General features: G+C 43.9%; 1 protein-coding gene across 13 annotated transcripts in view; it reads left to right on the top strand.

The window, feature by feature from the left end:
* Positions 1–5,144: 5,144 nt before the first annotated feature.
* Positions 5,145–18,567, top strand: part of LOC100749908 (bromodomain adjacent to zinc finger domain protein 2B) — a 235,866-nt gene continuing 222,443 nt past the window's right edge. For 8 of the 13 annotated variants that reach the window (XM_024366294.2, XM_024366304.2, XM_024366302.2 and 5 more), the window contains exons 1-3: positions 5,145–5,356; positions 5,417–5,760; positions 11,364–12,235. The gene's annotated coding sequence lies outside the window, so the exon portion shown is untranslated. Of the gene's footprint in view, positions 5,357–5,416; positions 5,761–10,575; positions 11,038–11,151; positions 11,174–11,363; positions 12,236–18,567 lie in introns of those variants that run through there. The other 5 variants (XM_024366297.2, XM_024366298.2, XM_033319755.1 and 2 more) reach the window with 5 other exon arrangements.

The raw sequence follows: 18,567 nt of genomic DNA on the forward strand, positions 1-18,567 counted from the left end.
GCCGAAGCTAGCGAGCCCCTTCCTTCCCGCTCCTCGAACGCCCGGCGTCTCCGCGCGCCATCGAGTCCTACTCATTCCCCCTTTTGCTCAGCTTGCACGACCTAAACGAGATGACTCGTCGCGAGGACAGAGGAGCGGCGTCAGAGGAGACGCTGCTGCCGCCGTTGCTGCTGTTGAAGAAGAAGGAAGATGTGAAAGCAGGAAAGAAGGAGGGGAATAGGTATCAGAGGCCGTCCAGAGAAGAGAAAGAAGATGGCCCTGCGGCCCTCGTGTTGCACAAAGAGATCCGCGAGACCGTCCGCCTCTAAAGCTCGATCCATACGCAGCAACGGCAACGTGGCTCCGAATTGTTTTGCGCCGTTGTAAATTGCCAGCCGCCCTGGCTACCACTATCGTCAACGCGTGCGTTATTTCTCCCTCTTCTTTTCAGAACTCATTATTAGGGTTATTTGAATCACCCAAGATTCGATACCTTAAAATTCGATCTTGAATTTTGCAGAGAGTAGTTGAACTTGTGTATAATATTATATGACACTGTTAGTCTTTAATTGCATACTTACATATATATATATATATGTATGTATATATATATATATCGAAATTGGGTAATGAATAAAAAATGGAATCGATTAGTTTGCCTCTTGAGAAGCTTATGGAACAATCATCTTCCATACATTTGGTTACTATAAAAACACGAATACGAAAGAAACAGTTTATCAAGCTTCAAGTAAGCTTTTCTGAAAAAATAGATTTTTGTCACCAGCATGCATTCTTCGGACACAATCACATATCACTCGTAAGTTTCGATTCGTGTAATTATCTTTCGCGAGCTTCTCACATTAAGAAATGAATTGACTCGTAGATAGATATCTATGAAAATGAAGAAGTGGAAATTGTGAATAGTTCGGTGTGTTAACGCAGCTCCACGAGTTGAATGATCAACGTAGATTCCATATGATGTGTCTTTCTACACTTGCTTGGTTCCATGTATTCCACCGGGTTTCATACGTACGCAATACATAGTACATATACACGCTCTCCGCAAAGTAGATGAAATATCATCATGTATCGTATTACAATGTTACCCGGCATCGATATATAGCCGCGATACGAGAGAATTCCGTAGAACATATGTTTCAAGGTGCAGAGCGCATTAGTGATAAAACTGTCTTGTTTCACGATTCGAAGGTGAATTCCGAAGTATGAGATTCTCTCGAAACTAGGAAGAGACGATCCCGGAAACTGTGTCAAGGTTGCAATAAATATATTCACGTCGCTTTCAAAGAAATCAATCTTCGTTAATCATTTATAAAATTTTACTACGTGTTTACATATAGTTCAACATTCCAACTATGCACACGCATATCTATTATACTCTGAAATACAACTCTTTGAAAGTTATCAAATCTTGATGCCTACTTATTCTTCAAAATATTTACTTTCCGCTTGACTACAAATCTCGTATTTACGAGCCCCGTGAACCGGCCAAGTTTCTCCTGTAAACATGCACCTATGTACATACGTATATATATGTACTCATAGAAAAATACTCGGAACGAGCGTATATACGTTCTCGCGCGTATATAAATCACAGAGATTCCATTCTTCCGGTACGATTTTCGATCTTATACCGTGGCTGTGCGAAAACTACCAAAGATTACGGGTCGGCTGGTCGCCGAGGTTCGTGCAGAAGCTATTACGAGACATTATCTCGCGCAGGTGTCTGGCCGCGGAGAAGGCGATCGCCGCGCGCACGACAGAAATTCACGTAGTCGGTAAGAGGAGAACGTTCGTTAGGCTTTCACGAGTTAAGCTAGATAGCCAGAGGCATTGCGTACGATCTCCAACGCGTATCGCATCCACTCGGACGACGTGCCTTTTTTCCCTTCCTTTCTCGTTCCCTGTTCACTCCCCCTTCCGCCACCCCCTTTACCATCGCACACCCCTTCCTCCCGTTCTCTGGCTCGCTACCCCCTCCCTCCCGTCCCTTCCGCGCGCCTGGTATCCCTTCCATCGTCTTACAGCATCGAGGAAACCATCTCTTCTCCCTTTCTCCCTCACAACGTGTCTTTTACTTACTCTCTCCCTCTCCCTCTCTCTTTCTCTCTCTCTCTCTCCCTTTTCCTTTTCTTCTTTCTTTACGCGTCGTGGTTCGCGAGGTACGCGACCGAACCAACGACTCCTCTCTTTCTCTGGATGAGAAACGACTGTCCTCCGATACTTTCGAGCCGGCGCAACGACGAACCTGAACACGATGGCGAAATGCGAGCATCCGCGGCCACCATGGGGAGAAAAAAATAGGCGAGGGGACTTTCCTCTTACGAAGGCTGCTACTACGAGCTCTCTATCTTTTTCCATCTTTTGTTTGTCTTCGTTCTTCTGATTTGTCTGATCTCGTTTCTATCGATGCGACAAATCGTATACGTACGAAGATTACAGGAGGAAACGTGATAAATAACATTTTGGTGATTTTTATGATTAACATGAACTTGTAAATTTAACATGGAACTGATTGACAATATACTTGAATCCTAAAACCGTGAAAAGTAGGAAATATGACTTATCGTATTCTTTCCCTATGATCTTCATATATTCTGTGTATTGCGCAATCGAATGCAAATTAATAAGCAATTACAATTACCTGATCGACTAGTAGTTCATTTTAAACGCGTGTCCATTATGCTTAACGACGGTATGAAATGTCTCGTAACGTATATATTAGCATACGTTATTACGCAACCAAAATAATACGAATAGTTGCAAACGCTATTAATACCGCGGACAAATTCTCGGCTACTTTAGAATCACGACGTTCTCCATCGGCGTGTACACGTGTGTCTCGAATCAGTTTTCTGTTTTAGCGGATATTGGGAACGCGGCTTGGTATCTCGAATGAAACCGAGGGGCTCGCTTTTCTCTTTCTTCGGATAAGAAATGAACGTCCGCCAATGCTTTCGAGTCGGCGCAACGGTGTCGACGAAGGAGCACGACGAAGGCGATGACAAAGTGCGAGCAGTTGTAATGAGTTTCCTCAAAGTCCCTCTATTTCCAAGATTACATCGGAAGGTAGAGATGTAACAGCTGAATTCGTTGCACGCTTGTCAGCTCTTTTCCTCAGACTCTACCCCCTACGCTATATTAACTAGATGTAAATAAGGAAATGCATTATTACTCGATGCAACTAATTGCATATTGCGATAGCTGACGTGCAAATGCATAATCACATGGAACACTACTACGACGATGGAATAACGCGTGTAGGATACTAGCCGTTCGATTATTGTACGTTGATTTAACCTTTATTATGGAAACGTATTTACTCTGAATCTATTGACCATGTCATTTCTTAATCCAAATCTTTTTATTGGGTTAATAGTTAGTAAATAGAAATTAATTTCAACTGGTCAATCTTAGTATTTGTAAATATAAATGTGATATAACTTATTCGTAACGGAAACGATAAAAAAATTGTTATATTCAGGAGATTCGCCATGTAAGCGATAAACCAATTCGTTTTCGTCGTAATTTGTAAACTTTAGTTACATCGTAGTAATAAACTGTTGTTATCTGTAGATAAAAGTGCATTTGCGTTTTGTTCATGACCGATACGTGTTTCTGTGAATAATAAGTCTTCGAAAAATTGGTAAAGATCTTTATAACATCTTCAAACATTTTAAATTAAGATTATCGTAAAAGAAGACGAAATGAAGGTTCGGAGAAGACCACGATAAGTCTTATTCCCTATTTTTTACCGCGAAACAGTTTTATGATTCACCACGTTGCCAATCACTCCGGTATTACAAAAAATTTCTTTACATTTGGTATATAGTATAGGTCAATTGTCATATAGCGAAAAGTAGAAAGCAAAGTACATGAAACGTAGCGTCATGTTCGAAATAGTTCGAACACGAGAGACATGTGCTCTCATAGTAAGAAACAGGTAATCGTTTAATTATTGTCCTATTGGTGATATTCAATTTTGGTAAGGACTGGACTGCGGCGTTTCAACCACTGCGTGGATCGAAGAACGTCCTGAAAAAACCCACCAATGGAAGGGCTCGGTCTCGCGTCCTCGCCGATGCTATTTACGTCGGCGTGGTTCAATCATCGTGCAAATACTGACCAATTTTTACGACTTGTCGTACCTTTTATCGATCGAGAACGAATGATCGATAAAATTTATGAAACGTTCGTTGTGTTGCTATATCAATGTTTTATTGGCCTCTTCTATGTCATGATGCTTTCATCGGAGAAGCAAACTGAAGAGTTTGTGAACACGTGTGTGTTAAGAGGGGTTGGTCGAGGAATCGAAGCGAGTAAAAAATAGACACCCGTTAGTTCGTTGGGTCGCGCAGAACCGGTGTACGCTGTTCAGAAGCCAATTAACGTAGTTACAGGGAGCAGAGTTCGAGAACAGTGAAGGTTTTATTACGATTACGACAGAAGGGTAACGAGGTAACTGTATCAACCTTATCACAGTTATCTGTGCTTATAGTAATAATCCGTTTACGCGTTGTTGCTCGTAAGAAAGAAACTAGAAGGACCAGATGATTTTCTGGAATCCTTACATCAATATTCCTTTCCTTTTGTATCTCGTATGGGTCACTATAATTTTTCTATTATAAGTCATCAATTCGAATTTATCGTGGGATTTTTAAGATTTTTTATGTTACATTAAATCTAATTAGTAACCCCGGAACACCTTGACTCGACAAATTCCGTCGACAGAAAAATCATGAAAACGCCGAATTACAAATTGTTCGATGTCGTCAAACACGAATACGATCGGGGAAACAAAAGCCACACCGATTTGCCCTTCAAATACTACACGGTGGCTGGAAAAATGCAACGTGTATCGGACGATACGTACTTACACGATAGTACGTATTGGTGTAAATCAGTGGACACCCGTTAGATGGTGTAACGAGGGGAGGCGGGCCAGGTGGTCCGTCGGTGCGAATATCCATTATAGATTCGGCGGAGTGTAGCTGTCGTACGATCCTACTCATTTTCCGTGTATTCGTGCAGCGTATTTCTGGCATCGATGAGCGTAGGTCCATCGTATTGGTAAGAGGTTGTGTTTGTGTCGGTAGAAGAGGCGAGTTAGTTCACGAGGGCGCCTGTGTCGGCGCTCGCGGCGCCACCGGTTCATTCCGCCATCGGCGCCCGCGACGTACGGACGTGAAAAGACGCGAGCACGGCTCTCGTTTGGGCGGACAACGTGAAGGAGTGGACAACCGTTGCATATCGCGTACGTACAACAAAACAAAAACATCGGACACGCAATACATCGATTAACGCAAGATTCGTCGGTAATATATTACGGGTGTTCCGAACGTGATATACATACGTATATGTATATATATGTATACATATATACATATATATATACATATACATATATATATATTCGTAGCGTGTGAAATTAGTGCGACGGATATCAGTGAGAATTCAGAGAGAGCAGAGCATCGATTGTCCTTTGTGTGATCGTCGTTACTCGGCTTCTTGTTCCTCGGGACGCCACCGCGACGTGTCGTGCCGGGGCTCGAACGAGTGAGAGTCTCATCGTGGGCTTCGAGGTCCAATTGCAAACGTCGTCGTGTTATACCTGCGCGTCCCTCTCACAAAGTGAGGCTCGTCGAAGGTCTCGTCGTCTCACCGGTGGCTGGGAGACGTGGAATGATATTTCGTCGAATCGGAGGTGCAGCCAGGCTCGTTAGGCTGCGACGTGACACGCGAGCCGAGTATTTGATACGTTAGGTAAGGAATATGCTGCGTATCGCCCAAGTCGATAAAAAGAAAAGAGGCCGCGTTAAATCGTGTATATTCGTATAGTGAAACAGTTCGCGCGTTTATTCGGTTCCGATTCTTCGCAAAAAGTGCAACCGATAGTAGTCATAGTTCATTGAATCCTTGAAATTTGAGGTTGTGACACAGTTGTGCTTCGGTAACTAAAGAAATCGATAGATCGTAAATCGATAGGTGAGACACGGTCAGAAGCGATACAGTCATTAGTGTTTTTCGTTCTTTATACGACGTCATATATATGTATGTGTGTTTATCAGATGTCCATGTATGATTGGAAAAGTGCAAGCAAGATAAAAGGTTAGATACAATACGACACACGAGGACTGAATTTGTTTAGGTAAGATAGAATAATACAGTTCGATTCAGAAGGATGTCGATTAATGGTACATCCTCTTTCGTTTTCTTTATACGGTATAACATTGTCTCTGTATATATATAAGTATGTGGTGCGCGTCCTGTCTTGTTTCGGATTTTATTGTCCGCTCGAGCGGCGATCAACATGGAAACGTTCGAACGTTTCCAAGCAATCGAGAAAGATTAACGTGATGACGCGCGCGTTGCGTGACAAACGTGTCATCTTTCGACACACTCGAAATTCTTATACTACTAATACCCTTATGCTTTACACGCGTACGTGTTGTTTCTTTTTCTTTGAATACCGTGCATCACCGATTTGCAAACTCGAGTCAATGAAAGAAAAAATATCGAAACTCGAAGGTTCGATGAAAAACGTAGGTCTTCGAGGATCTTTAGAACCGTGGAAACCGTGGAGAACGTTTAAAGAAGCACGGTGACGCAATTTTCGTGCAGGTGCAATTACATGGCAATCGCGCGAGGCACGTCAGCAAAATCGAGAGCCGTCGTAACGGGTCTTCTTTGGTTTCGCGGAGCGCAAACGCCGTTTTACCGTTAACGACCTAAATCGACGCCGAAGAACGAGATGCGCGCTCTTTTGCGAGTTCTTCGTGAGAGCACTTCTTACGTTGAGTACGGCTGGAGTGGTGGAGGCCGAGGATGCGCACCGACTCTTCGTGCTTGGCAAAAGTTTTTTCGACCGTTTAATTTGATGACTTCAGAGTCGCTTTAAGGGACCAACTGATAACACGCCCGCCTCCCACCATCTATCAATCGGTGTGCCTTCGCGTTGGACACGCTTCGCGTCCCAAAGTTCCACGCCAATGCGAGCTGCAGCGTAACATTGGCGTACGAATTTTTAAATGTCGATTCCATATATTCGGCGACAAATCATTCTAGATAAATACTTTTTCACCAATTCGTTACGCTACCGTGATAAAGGCGACGAAGAATTTTAAACAAGAACTCCATCGAAATTCGTAACAAAATTCAATATGACTAACTGACGAAGACATTGTACATCATCGAATGTACTATGTATCTTTATCGATGATAGGTAACCACGCAGAAGGAGGGAGTGGTGGGGGGATCGGTCAAACGATAACGCAACGGAAGCACGTATACGTCACTCATTCGACCATACTAGGCACGCTCTGGTTTTCTAGCGAAAATTACGGGCTCGCTTCGCCGCGTAATCTCGACTACCTCGATGCAGCTTACATCGCTGACAAATAGATCGATAACATTCGAGAAACAGTTATATCCCATCGCGGCTGCTGCTACGCGCTCGGCTTTTCACGCGTGTCGGTTTATTTCCGTGTTTCGTTTCAACGATTCTTACCTTTTCAAGCGTAACGTTCTGCAGAATATCTTCGCCTTCATTCCTCTGAATATGATTCGCGAAACAAAGAGAGGGAACAATTTTTTCCTCCTTCCATAGATAAAACTCGCGTATTTTTCCTTTTAATGGCTTTTATCCGGTTGAAATAAGAAAAGAAATTCACAGAGAGCTCGGTTAAATCGTCCACCGCCGGGTGGAATTCGAATGTTGGCAAGAATGGACTTAGAGAGGTTTAGCGGTCAAGCGAATTCGAGGATACCTTCAGACTCGTAGACTGGCGGACGAAATGACCTAGGCCGTTCTTTTACAGTGTCACGTCTGATTGGCTCGATCAGCCGTCTCTATCTGTGACTTTGTGTAGCTCATCTTCAGTTTGTCGTGGATGTTCGAACGCAGTGCCAGGACAGTGAATTTAGTGTTTTGTTTCTCGTCAACCTTTTTTCTCTCTGTTTCTCTACGTTTTTGTGAGTATATACATTTTTGGCTATGAGTATTAGCGCATCTGTTAGATACGTTTACCGGAACACTTTAACAAATTTTACCTCAAATGAAGTAAGAAACGCCATAATATTTCAATGCATTGCATCTAACAAAGCGATAAGCAACACTCGCTGAGCTAATTACTAGAAAAATCTTAAGATAATACGTATATAGATTTAGGATTAATGTACATATAGATTCGATGAAACGCTCGATTTATTTATCACTTTTACCAAGAGACGATTTTCTTCAATTTATCCGATCGATTCGGGGGTTTCAGCCTGCTATCGTCTCGATCGTAAAATTTTAGCATTTCATGTCCGAACGATATTAAATGTCTCCGGGGCGAGATAAAGAGCGCAGAAAAGACAAAGGGGGCGTATCTTCTGTAGAAGGATCGATCGTCTTATGAAATCGAAACGTGACTAATCGCGGAAGAGGAGTCGCTGTTACCGAGCATGGTATCGTGCCAGACGAAAACGTTTCTCCGCCTCGATAGTTTCGATCTGACCAGCAACGATAATTGTTAACAACGAACGGTCGTTCGAAAAAACGACGAAATGTTGGATTCAGCACATTAAACGACGCGCTCACCCTTCCAGCTGATGAATCTCGTGACTAACCGGCGTAATCCGCGGAGCGCAATTAGCATACATGAATAAAGAATCTATGAATCCTTTAAGTCAACTAGCAAACGCCGGCTGAATGAATAGATGTTTGTAACTTGTTCGTAGTGCGACGAATAGGCTCACGTTTGTTATAATCAAACCCATTTATAAGGTGAATCGTGATTTTAATGCTTTCTTTAATTTGATTAAGTGATTTAGTTAAGTCGTGTCATCGATAAAAGTCAATAAAAATTGATTTCTGACTGAGGAAATTTATCAACAAATATTAATGCATCTGAAAATACAACTCAACGATATTTCAGTTGATAGTTAATTGCTCGATAGGATATAAATATTATGTTAGAAGAGCTGACAATGCAAGATATGTACACTGATAGTTCATAGGGTATTCCAAACACTCTTCTGTTATGTTTACGCGAGTAATCGTAGTTGTGACTTGAAAGAAAGGAAAGCAAGTCGCATATCCAGTCGGTTCATTTCCTAAATCCAAAGCGACGTATAGAATTTCCAAACGATCTTCGTTGATGCTGCAGTGAGTGAACTTTCGTACCGGCTAACTCGACGCTTTTACTGCTTCCGACAAATTGTTCGGCAGCGTGGTGACCTTATTTTATTGCGAGCCTAGCGATAGTCTATTCAAAATGCGTTTTACGGGCTATTAACGAACGTACCGTAATTTCCTGGAATAACGTCCGAACGAAAATTCTTTCCTCACAAATTCGGTCCTGTAAAATCGATTCCTTCGTTCTGTTCAAAAAAGAAACACGATGAAACGCGACGTTTACCTCGAACAGTCTTTAAGAGCTCGTAGCTACATCCGATCATTGGAATTCTACCGATAAAAAGAAACGCAGAGGAGTAAAAAGAGACACAGAGACAGAAAAACAGGGAGACGTGGTATCTTATATTGCCGGTGGAACTCGAGACACGCAGGTAGCGAGCATAATTTTCTATCTACCTACGAACGCCCCGTAAATTGATCGAGGTTACGTCGAGCGTATTTTGTTATAGTGGAAAAGGACTCGTATACGCCTCGAACGATTCTCAGCCGCTTATTACCGGGCTTCGTTCGTTCGTGCTCAGTCACGCAACGCGCCACTCGGTATCGTGGGATTCGCTGGTTGTCGAATGAACTCGTTTACGAACTCGGGAAGGACGAACTCTGTGTTGCGTCGTCGTGACTGTGTCCACGTTTTCGATGAAAATCGATCGTTCTCGTTGTCGTAGTCACAGTCGTTCTCGTCGTCGTCGTCTCCGTCGCCACGTTGAAAAACGTTGAACGTTCGCGCGCTGCCGCGTTGTACGAGACGTTACGTGCCCGTTCGACCTTTCCCCGAGCCTCTTTTGCAGCCTTCGTTCCAGGGGCAAAAAGGGTCCCTCTCCGTCCGCCTCTCTGTCTCTCCACGCGCTACGGTTTCGTCCTGACTCTTTACCCCTCTTTTTCTCCGCGCGGCTCCCTTTCTTTCTATCTGCTAGTTCACCCTCCCTCTCTTTCTATTCCTTTCTCCGTGTTACTCGTCCTTTTTCTCTCTCTTTCTCACTCCCTCTTTGTCGCACGCGGTAAATCGCTCTCGCACTCGACAAGAACGGGGCGAGTTCCCGAAATAATCGTGCGTATCGATCCTCACGCGGGGCGTGCAGGGTGAATTTATTCTCGTGCACGGGGAGAACGAGAGACTCGTACAAGCTCGCCTCGTTACTTAATCGTTCCGCGTTAGAAACGAAGGGTATATAGCGTGGAAACTATAGCGACGTAGTAGAGGCGGTAGCGTCTCCTGCTTGTTTGTCCGAGAAATATACAACCGAGCTGTTTGTCGGTGACACAGGAATAACGAGGATTCGTTGGCCAGTTTGTTCGGAAAGATATTCTATAGTGGTAATTACACCGTCTATTATGATACATATTCGATGTGTTTTCATAGCGAGCAATCAAACATGGAGTAGGGTGTGTGCCGCTTGGTAGTATTCTTAAGTTGGCAGACCTGACTATTTGTTTCGATCTCTGACGTGCATTCGGCTTATTCGTTTTATCACTTTTCGAAATTGGCGACAGTTTCGTTTGGAATTTCAGTTTTCGCCGTAAGCGGAGAATGAGAGCAAGTGTTATCGTCGGTCGATATTTGCGGCAGCACCGGTCATTAGATCCGCTTTAACGGCGGGGACACAGTGTGTGACACAAGGAAACGTGCACTCTTCGACCATTTCCGTGGTGTTGCGTATCGTGCTCGCGAACGTGCCGTATTTCTTTCGCCTGAGAACTAGATCCGTGGAACGCCACGATTGTTTTACGGAGCCTCCTCCTCGTGTGTCGTATTCTGGCGCGAAGTCAACAGTACATAATCGTAAAATTCGCTTGATCGCGAGCCTAAGAACTTAGAAACAACATGCGAGTCCCGAGTGTTCGCTTCGCAAGGAACGCCCAAGGTACATATTTACCGGGTTGGTAGACATTTTCTGTGAATTCGCGTATTTGCGCGTCTGTCGTTAAAAAACATGACCCGCATCGTCTTACGTCTCTTCTCTCGTTTCTTCGTTATTTTTCCCGGTCCCCGGAGCACAGGTAACGACTAGTCTCTCGTATTTTCGTTCGTATTTTCCTTTTTTTTGCTTTCCTTTCTCTCTCTCTCTCTTTTTTTGTTCTTCGCGGCGTCGCGGCGGAGAGAACCCTTGCGCGTTTTTTCGCGGGACATTGTTCGGCGCGCGTTTTGTCCGCACGTCAGCCATCATGGCGTATTGTATTCATTGTTTAGAGGCTGTTGGAGCTCTACAGGCAAGAAGACGGCAAGAGAGAGAAGGGCACCTCGTAGTGGCTCCGAAGGAAAGGAAAACTCACCGTTCGCCGGCTTATAGACAACGCCGGGCTCTTGCTTGCTTGCTTTCTTTCTTTTTCTCCCCCGTGTTTCCCCCTCTCCCTTTCACTCGACTCCGAGGCTTGCACGAAATCGCGTGTCGCTCCCGTACCGCGTAGAAATGTCGCCTCCTCAGGATCACGAGGTTCCGTGATCGCAGCTGTGCGCACAGCCAACGTTCTTCCTTCTTCGTGCGCTTCCTCTCCACCTACGGCCCGTTGGAAATTCAATTTCTGTGCAAACGAGTGAAATCAAGAGGAAGCGAATGCAGGAAGAGAAACTGGACACGGAGAAGGGAGGGCATCGCAAGGTAACCGTGAGGAAACATAGATAAAGAGAGGAGGAAAGAAATTTACAGTTGTACCGTTCTGTGTATCGGACCAGTGAGACAAGAGAGAGACAGAGAGTGAGAGGGCGCGCTTATTGTTCTGCTTTCGAAGAAACGCATTGGAGAAGGAGAAAGAATTGACAGAAGCAGACGCAACGATTGCTCGTGTTTGTATACACGTATATACTGCCTACGGAGTAGGACAAAGGGCACGTATGGGACAGAGATAAACGCATAAGGACGGGAAGAAGAAACTGGAAAGGATGCGTCCGATTTGCCAGTGATCGAACGTAGGCCTCGTCATTATTGCTTCGTGCGTGGGTGAAAACAGTGGTGTCGCTGGAAAACCGACCGAAGGAGAGAGATAGAGAGAAGAGAAGGAGTAGAGGAGGAAGGGAGGAAAAGCGGCTGGCGGCGGAGGCCACTTCCTGTGGGCGACGACAAGGTACAGAAAACAGTTTCGATATCAAATATATTATTTGCTCGTTTTTGAAACCTAAGCTAAACCAAGGGTGTCGTTTAACGCCGCCCTTGGTAATAGCGGCAATTCTCGCAGAAGTAGAGCAATTGGTGTTAAGTTGTATTTATAACACCCTATTAAAATTATAAACGCTCTCCCATGGAAGATGTATCGACATACATACATATATGGTATGTGGGAGTTCGATTAAAGTTTCTGTATTTGTCCGACGCGAAGAATCAAAATTAGGAAAGCGTTTACAGTGCTCGCAGGGTTTGTATTCTATACGCGTGGTAGTAACCTCGGACATATTCGTTATCTTATTATTATAATTATTGTTTATCGGGGTTAGTAAGTTGGCAGTACGCGTGTCAGATGGCGCGAGTCATGTGGATCCGTCTGCAAATCTTTATCTATCCATCATTTCATAACACAAATTTAAACACATTTCGGGAATTGAATAATCGTTGGTTGCGTACCAACGAATTCTCACATAGGAAAACGGGATCGTAAAAGCTTAGAACAGACTCAGAGAGTAGCGTCAGTGAATAGTAGCGTAGTTATACATGGCCATGGGAGATTCAAAAGTTTTCTGTTTACCGTTACTAATCCTGAGGACTACCACCGCTAGGGTCGTTCTCGGCGACGAGTTGACCGTAGGCAGTTTTAGTACGTGCTATTAGACTGTGCAATCTGTAGCCCGGAATTCCTCGCCGATAAAACCCCGAACGAAATAGCAGGTTATTTAACAGGAGAAATAATCGTTTTTAAACAAGCGTGTACTTCATTCCCGTCGATACTAAAATCTTTTACGCTCTGGTCAGTTTATACGAGAGAAGAGAACCTTATACCTTTTAAGAGAACCGATTTAATTAAATAATCCTTGTTATTACATGCGGTTCGTGGATTGTGTAATAATCGGGTCGCTTCGCGAGAACACACTGAAACGCCAGACGTTTCATCTCGAAATGGTTTTAAATGACAATGACCACCATCGAGTCGAGTTGGTTCTCTCTGTGTACCGTAATACTCGATCGGCGCTCGTTCTCGCCATTATGCTAATGAGACGTATTGTCGTCGGCCATGGCGGCCAAACTACTCCTCGTTCAAGGAACCCGTGTCTGTTAAAAAAATCCTTTATTTCGACTAATCGATTCCACGTTATCGTTCAAAGAAATTACATTATGCAGTAAAATGCATACTCCTACGATACTTGTGTATTTACGTGTCGATACGAGAATACAAACTGCCTTTCTTTTTACAAAAAATAATGAAAGAAAATAAAAACGGGAAAAGAAAAGAAAAAAGAAAAGCAAGGAGAGATATACGCAGAGCACGTTGCACGGAATTCGCTGTTTGCAACGATGTCTTCTCTATATTTATTGCGTAATGCTTGAAATTTTTGTTACGGCCCGTAGTCACGTTGGTCGTTACACGCAGCGCCCGTTCGAAAATCCCCGATTATATCGACGTCGTTATTCACGACGGCGCGCGACAGTTGTTACCGCTCGTTACGTCTCCGGGTGTCTCTGGTTTATTTAGAATTTTGAGGTGCGCTCGCGGCCATCGCGCGTATTTTTTTCCCCCACTGAATCTCTTTTCCTCTCTTTCGACAGAGGGTTAGAGAGAAAGAGAGAAAGAGAGTGAGAGAGAGGGAGAGGGGAGGTGGACGAGAGGCGCCCCCGTGTGCAGTTTTTATTTCCGGTGCGTTAAAAGCGGTACGAGAACGAGAACTCGCTGACGGGTGCAAACTTCACGCAACGAAGAATAATCGCTTGGCGCCCAAGCGTCGATTCTCGGAAGCTGAAAATTTTTCGTGTATTTTTTTTTCCTCGCTCCGGAGACGGCAAACGATAGCGATGTCGATGATAACGGGAAAAGCGAACGACGCTAACGACATGGTCGCTGTCTGTACGATACCGTTCGTGATAATCGAATTCTCGTAACGGTTGACAATGTCTATCGATTCATTATGACATTAGATGTCGCCTCTCGCGCAGAAAGGGGAGAAATGCGTTTACACCGAAGCTGTCGCGTGATCGATACGAGAGCCGACCGACTGCCGCGTGCGCTCGCTCGCTCGTCTAAAAACTAAGAATCACTTCGACTCGGTCACGAAACATCTCCCTTGTTCCAACTACATAGTAGGGAGAAATAATTTTATTTGCTCGTTTCTTAGGTGACAGCGTAGTAATTATGGTTTTAGAGGGGAATAATGATGTTTGACCTCGTTACCGAAACTGTCTCTGTACATAAAGATCGTAGAAAAAAACGTGACGAGTGCGTTTTTGGTAATTCTTTTTATTTCAATTTGAATTCACTTTATGACTAAATAAAATAGTTAAAGGTAGAAAGAATCTGTTAGATCCAAAGGTAGAATTGACGAAGAAATTTGTAGGAGCTAAAAATATGGCTCTTAAGATAAATAATACTTTGATGTTTTTAGTACTTTAGCGTTGTAACATTTAATGTTGTTCTTTATAAAACATAGAAAATCTAACCTCTTCTGCTGTCTATTCAAATTGAAGTTAAAATGTATTATCGTTTAGAGAAGATATCTGGGCTCATTTTATAATGTCACTAAATTATATTTGAATATTTGATAGATAGAAGATAATTAAATTTACTTCATTAAGTTACTAAAATTGAATCCAGCTAATGGAAAAATTCGAAACATTTTATTCCCCTTGTTACTCGCTTTTTATTTCAAGCTGAACAACCATTAATTGGTCCACTTTCTTTCTAAATTCGAATACGAATAAATGATCGCACTCTGTTGCGAATTTCCAACGATCGTGCGCGATTGCAGCCACCCTATGGATTCACCGTCGATAACTGTTTGTGTGTTTTAAGTGTTTTAACGTTGACCTTGCCGCTCGGCATGCTCGCGGAGGCTCAAGATATCGCTGACGGATATTATATGGTACAATGGAACAATAGGGCGACTACTGTGAGATCGCGTTCGCGCGTACAAAAGCCATAATAAACGAGGATGTATTAGCAATGTGATTCGAGTTAAAATCACGCCGAAACGTACACATCCGTGAGTTCGCTGAAACGTGGTGTTGCATCGGTGGAGGGAAGCAACGCATAGTTTAGCGAACGTAAGAGGGAGAAAGATAAGTAGGGAAAGGGGGGAGGAGTGGGATAAACGAAGACAAACCGATAGAGAGAGTAACAGGAACAATGGAATCCAGAATTATTAATGCCCGTTGAATTAATCACTTCAAATGTACGACCGTTAACGTCCTTACGCCAAGAGTAATCTATTTTGATTAAGATTAATTAATCAATTATCCGGCAAATTACCAAGTCTCGGAGCAGCGGCGACTCGAATTGTTTTTACATTTTCATTCCGCGAAACGAGCCTGGTCATTTTTTCGTTCCCCTCTTCTAGTTACTTTTTTCCCTGATAATAGTCGTGAAATGTAATTATGACATTTATTATTGTAGCGCCTTTGTAGCGCAAGGGAAAACGATTAAAACGAAGAAGAACATCGACGGGAGAAGTTCTGTGTCTTATTCGTCGTATCTCGTAAATAGCTCCGTCAACGTTGAAAGAAAGTACATATGTACTCGTAAAAGGTTCGATTCCACTCGTTCCGTGAGTTTATCGTTTTTACAATAGCCACGACAACGCACCCTGCCGGAGAGAATTCGTTTCGCAGCCGAATGCGACATGTTCTTTCGGTCCTCGATATAACGAGCAACGAGCGAGCAGGAAGTAAAAGTGCAGTTAGTGCTTGTAATTAACGCACACACGGACTGCGTGCGTTTTCAGCCGTCGAACGGAAAACATGTCTTTTCTTCGCGTCGACTCACGCACACACGATCGTGCTTCGATCCGTCTTATCGATGCAACGATTAAAAACATTTGTAAGCCGCATCTATCACTCGATAACGAATTTCGTTCGTTAAATAATAAGAAACCTTACTTCACGGGTTTCCGTATCGATACAATCGGCGTTCCCAACGTATTAGACGCTTCGTTCCCTCCGATCTTAACACTATCGAGACAATAGAACAAACTATCTGCGTCACCCAGTAGCGGTCGGAGATTACAACGCCGGCACGCTTAACTAATTATCATAAGATCTTCGTTCTGGCCACGCTATTGAAAGAAACGATTTAATTTGCACAAGGTGTGTAATTATCGGCGTACCTCGAAACTGGAGCGATTTAATTTCACCGAGACAAAGAAACCGATAAGGGGCTCGTCCGTTTGTTGCTCAAAAGTGATACACGCATCAGATTACGCGGCGGTGGCGGTGGCTATCGCGGCTGCAATTATTCCTCTCGCGACACGTACAAACGCGCATATACACTCGCCTTTATTTCCTACGGCCGTTTTTCAGAGGCGCGTATACGCTCGTGCTCGCGCTCACGCGCGTATACCTGTCTCTCGCACGCGATTCCATATAAGAAAGTCGATGGTAACGCCTAACGTGCCTTCTGAAACTCGATACATATGTGTGGTACGGATTCGTGGCACACGAGCGGCAACACGAACGGTCACATACACACACGGTCTACACATGCACGCTATTCCTCGTTCCTCTATTGTGTACGAGTACACACACGAGGTCCCTCGCACACGGTCACCGCGCGAACGTACGCGTGGTCGAGGTTTTCATGCGATAGTGTGTGTACCCGGTGATCCTAGTTTGCTGGCAGCTGCCATGAAAAAACCGAAAGCCGGCCTTTTGCGGCCCTTCCCGAGAGATCCCGGCTGTCCATGGCCCCGTCATGTATTCAACCTTCGAAAACGGAAGAATACGAACGAGCGTTTGTCTTGCTCTGTTCGCTAACCGTGACAGCCGGATATCGGGAGGCGAAGAATATGTAGTACAGCGTAGTTTCCAGATTTTCGGGTAACCTTGATTTTCTTCCTATAAAATGTTAGATTCGAAAGTTCCGCTATTCATCGAATAAACGATGTTCATAGGAAATATTAAAACAATAGTCACGTATGTGTTTGGTTGTAACGATTTGAATATTCGCTGTGAATAAGAACGGAAGAAAGGGTCGCGTAACCGCAAAATGGGAGCATAATCAGTATCTGTGGTTTCGTACGGATCGTTTCGTAGTTAATAAACATCGAAGAAGAGAGGTTACGAGCGAGTACAAAGAAATGCAAGGACCGACGTTAATTACGACACATCGAGCATTGAACGACTCGCCGACGAGACCGACTAATGCTACCCTATTCAGGATTTCCACGTTATATTCTGTGTCCCTTTCTTCATTGAAATCGCGCTATACTTTTCCTATTCTCGTTTTATTCGACAAACGGCCAGCCCTCTTGTTATTGATTAATGTATTCGGTATTCCGGATCAACGATGCGCCGACTTCCTCTCTATTCTGTTTCTATATCGCCACCCTCTTCGTCTCCCAATCTTATCGATTGTTTTATTTTAACTGGCCGTTATCTCTTCCACGTTAAGCTACCGCGGTCTCTCTTCGACTTACGTTTCGCCAATTGCCGACTTAATGACGGGTGTAATTCCGCGATTTCATGTCAGATTATTCCTCGCTTCGTATATACATATGTGTTTACTATATCGTCTGTTTCCTTTCCTTTTATCATACCAGTTAATGACTTAATACGAAGACACGCTACATTGTATTAAATATGAGTCTTTTCAACAACGTGTTTCATTATCGTGTTAATTCAATTCGATATTTCATAATAATAATTCAGTATTCACCATAGGATTGTAATTTATAGAAAAACGCAAACAGTTCTCCTATACTACTTGACAACCATGTTATCTTATCAGCCATGTGACACACATACGTTCCCGCGATCATTGATCGCTGTTTATCGCATCGATTCTTACAAACCTGTTCCTCCGCAAATCCGAAGTTTCTCGTTCGTCAAAGCTTTTCCACTAGTTTCACGCACGTAGCGATGCTACTGCGTGAATTTGGTTCCCTGAATCGTCGTCTATTCGGCAACAGCCCGCCATATTCCCTGCATCGATGTTAAATATCCTCCGCTCGACTTCGTCTCGAATTTCTCTGGCCTAAGTTTTCGTCTCCTTTCGACTTGCAAAAACGCAGGCATTTCGCCGGGTTTCTTGGTCCTCTCGGTCCTTTGCGAGAGCAAACGAACGCGCGCGTGTTCCATCGAGAAGGAAGCGGTCGAGCGAGAGAAAGAAAGCGAGCATCGACTCGAAGCGGAGATGACGAGGACGCGCTGGCGGTGATCTCTCTTCTTCTCGCGGCATCTTTCTCTGCGGGGAAAGGGTCCTCTTTGCCGCGCGTGCACCAGGTTCTGCTCTTCACTCGTTCTGTAATCTGTACGGCACGGCGG

Source organism: Bombus impatiens, unplaced genomic scaffold (assembly GCF_000188095.3).
Source record: "Bombus impatiens unplaced genomic scaffold, BIMP_2.2 scf_0208, whole genome shotgun sequence".
NCBI classification, from domain to species: Eukaryota; Metazoa; Arthropoda; class Insecta; order Hymenoptera; family Apidae; genus Bombus; species Bombus impatiens.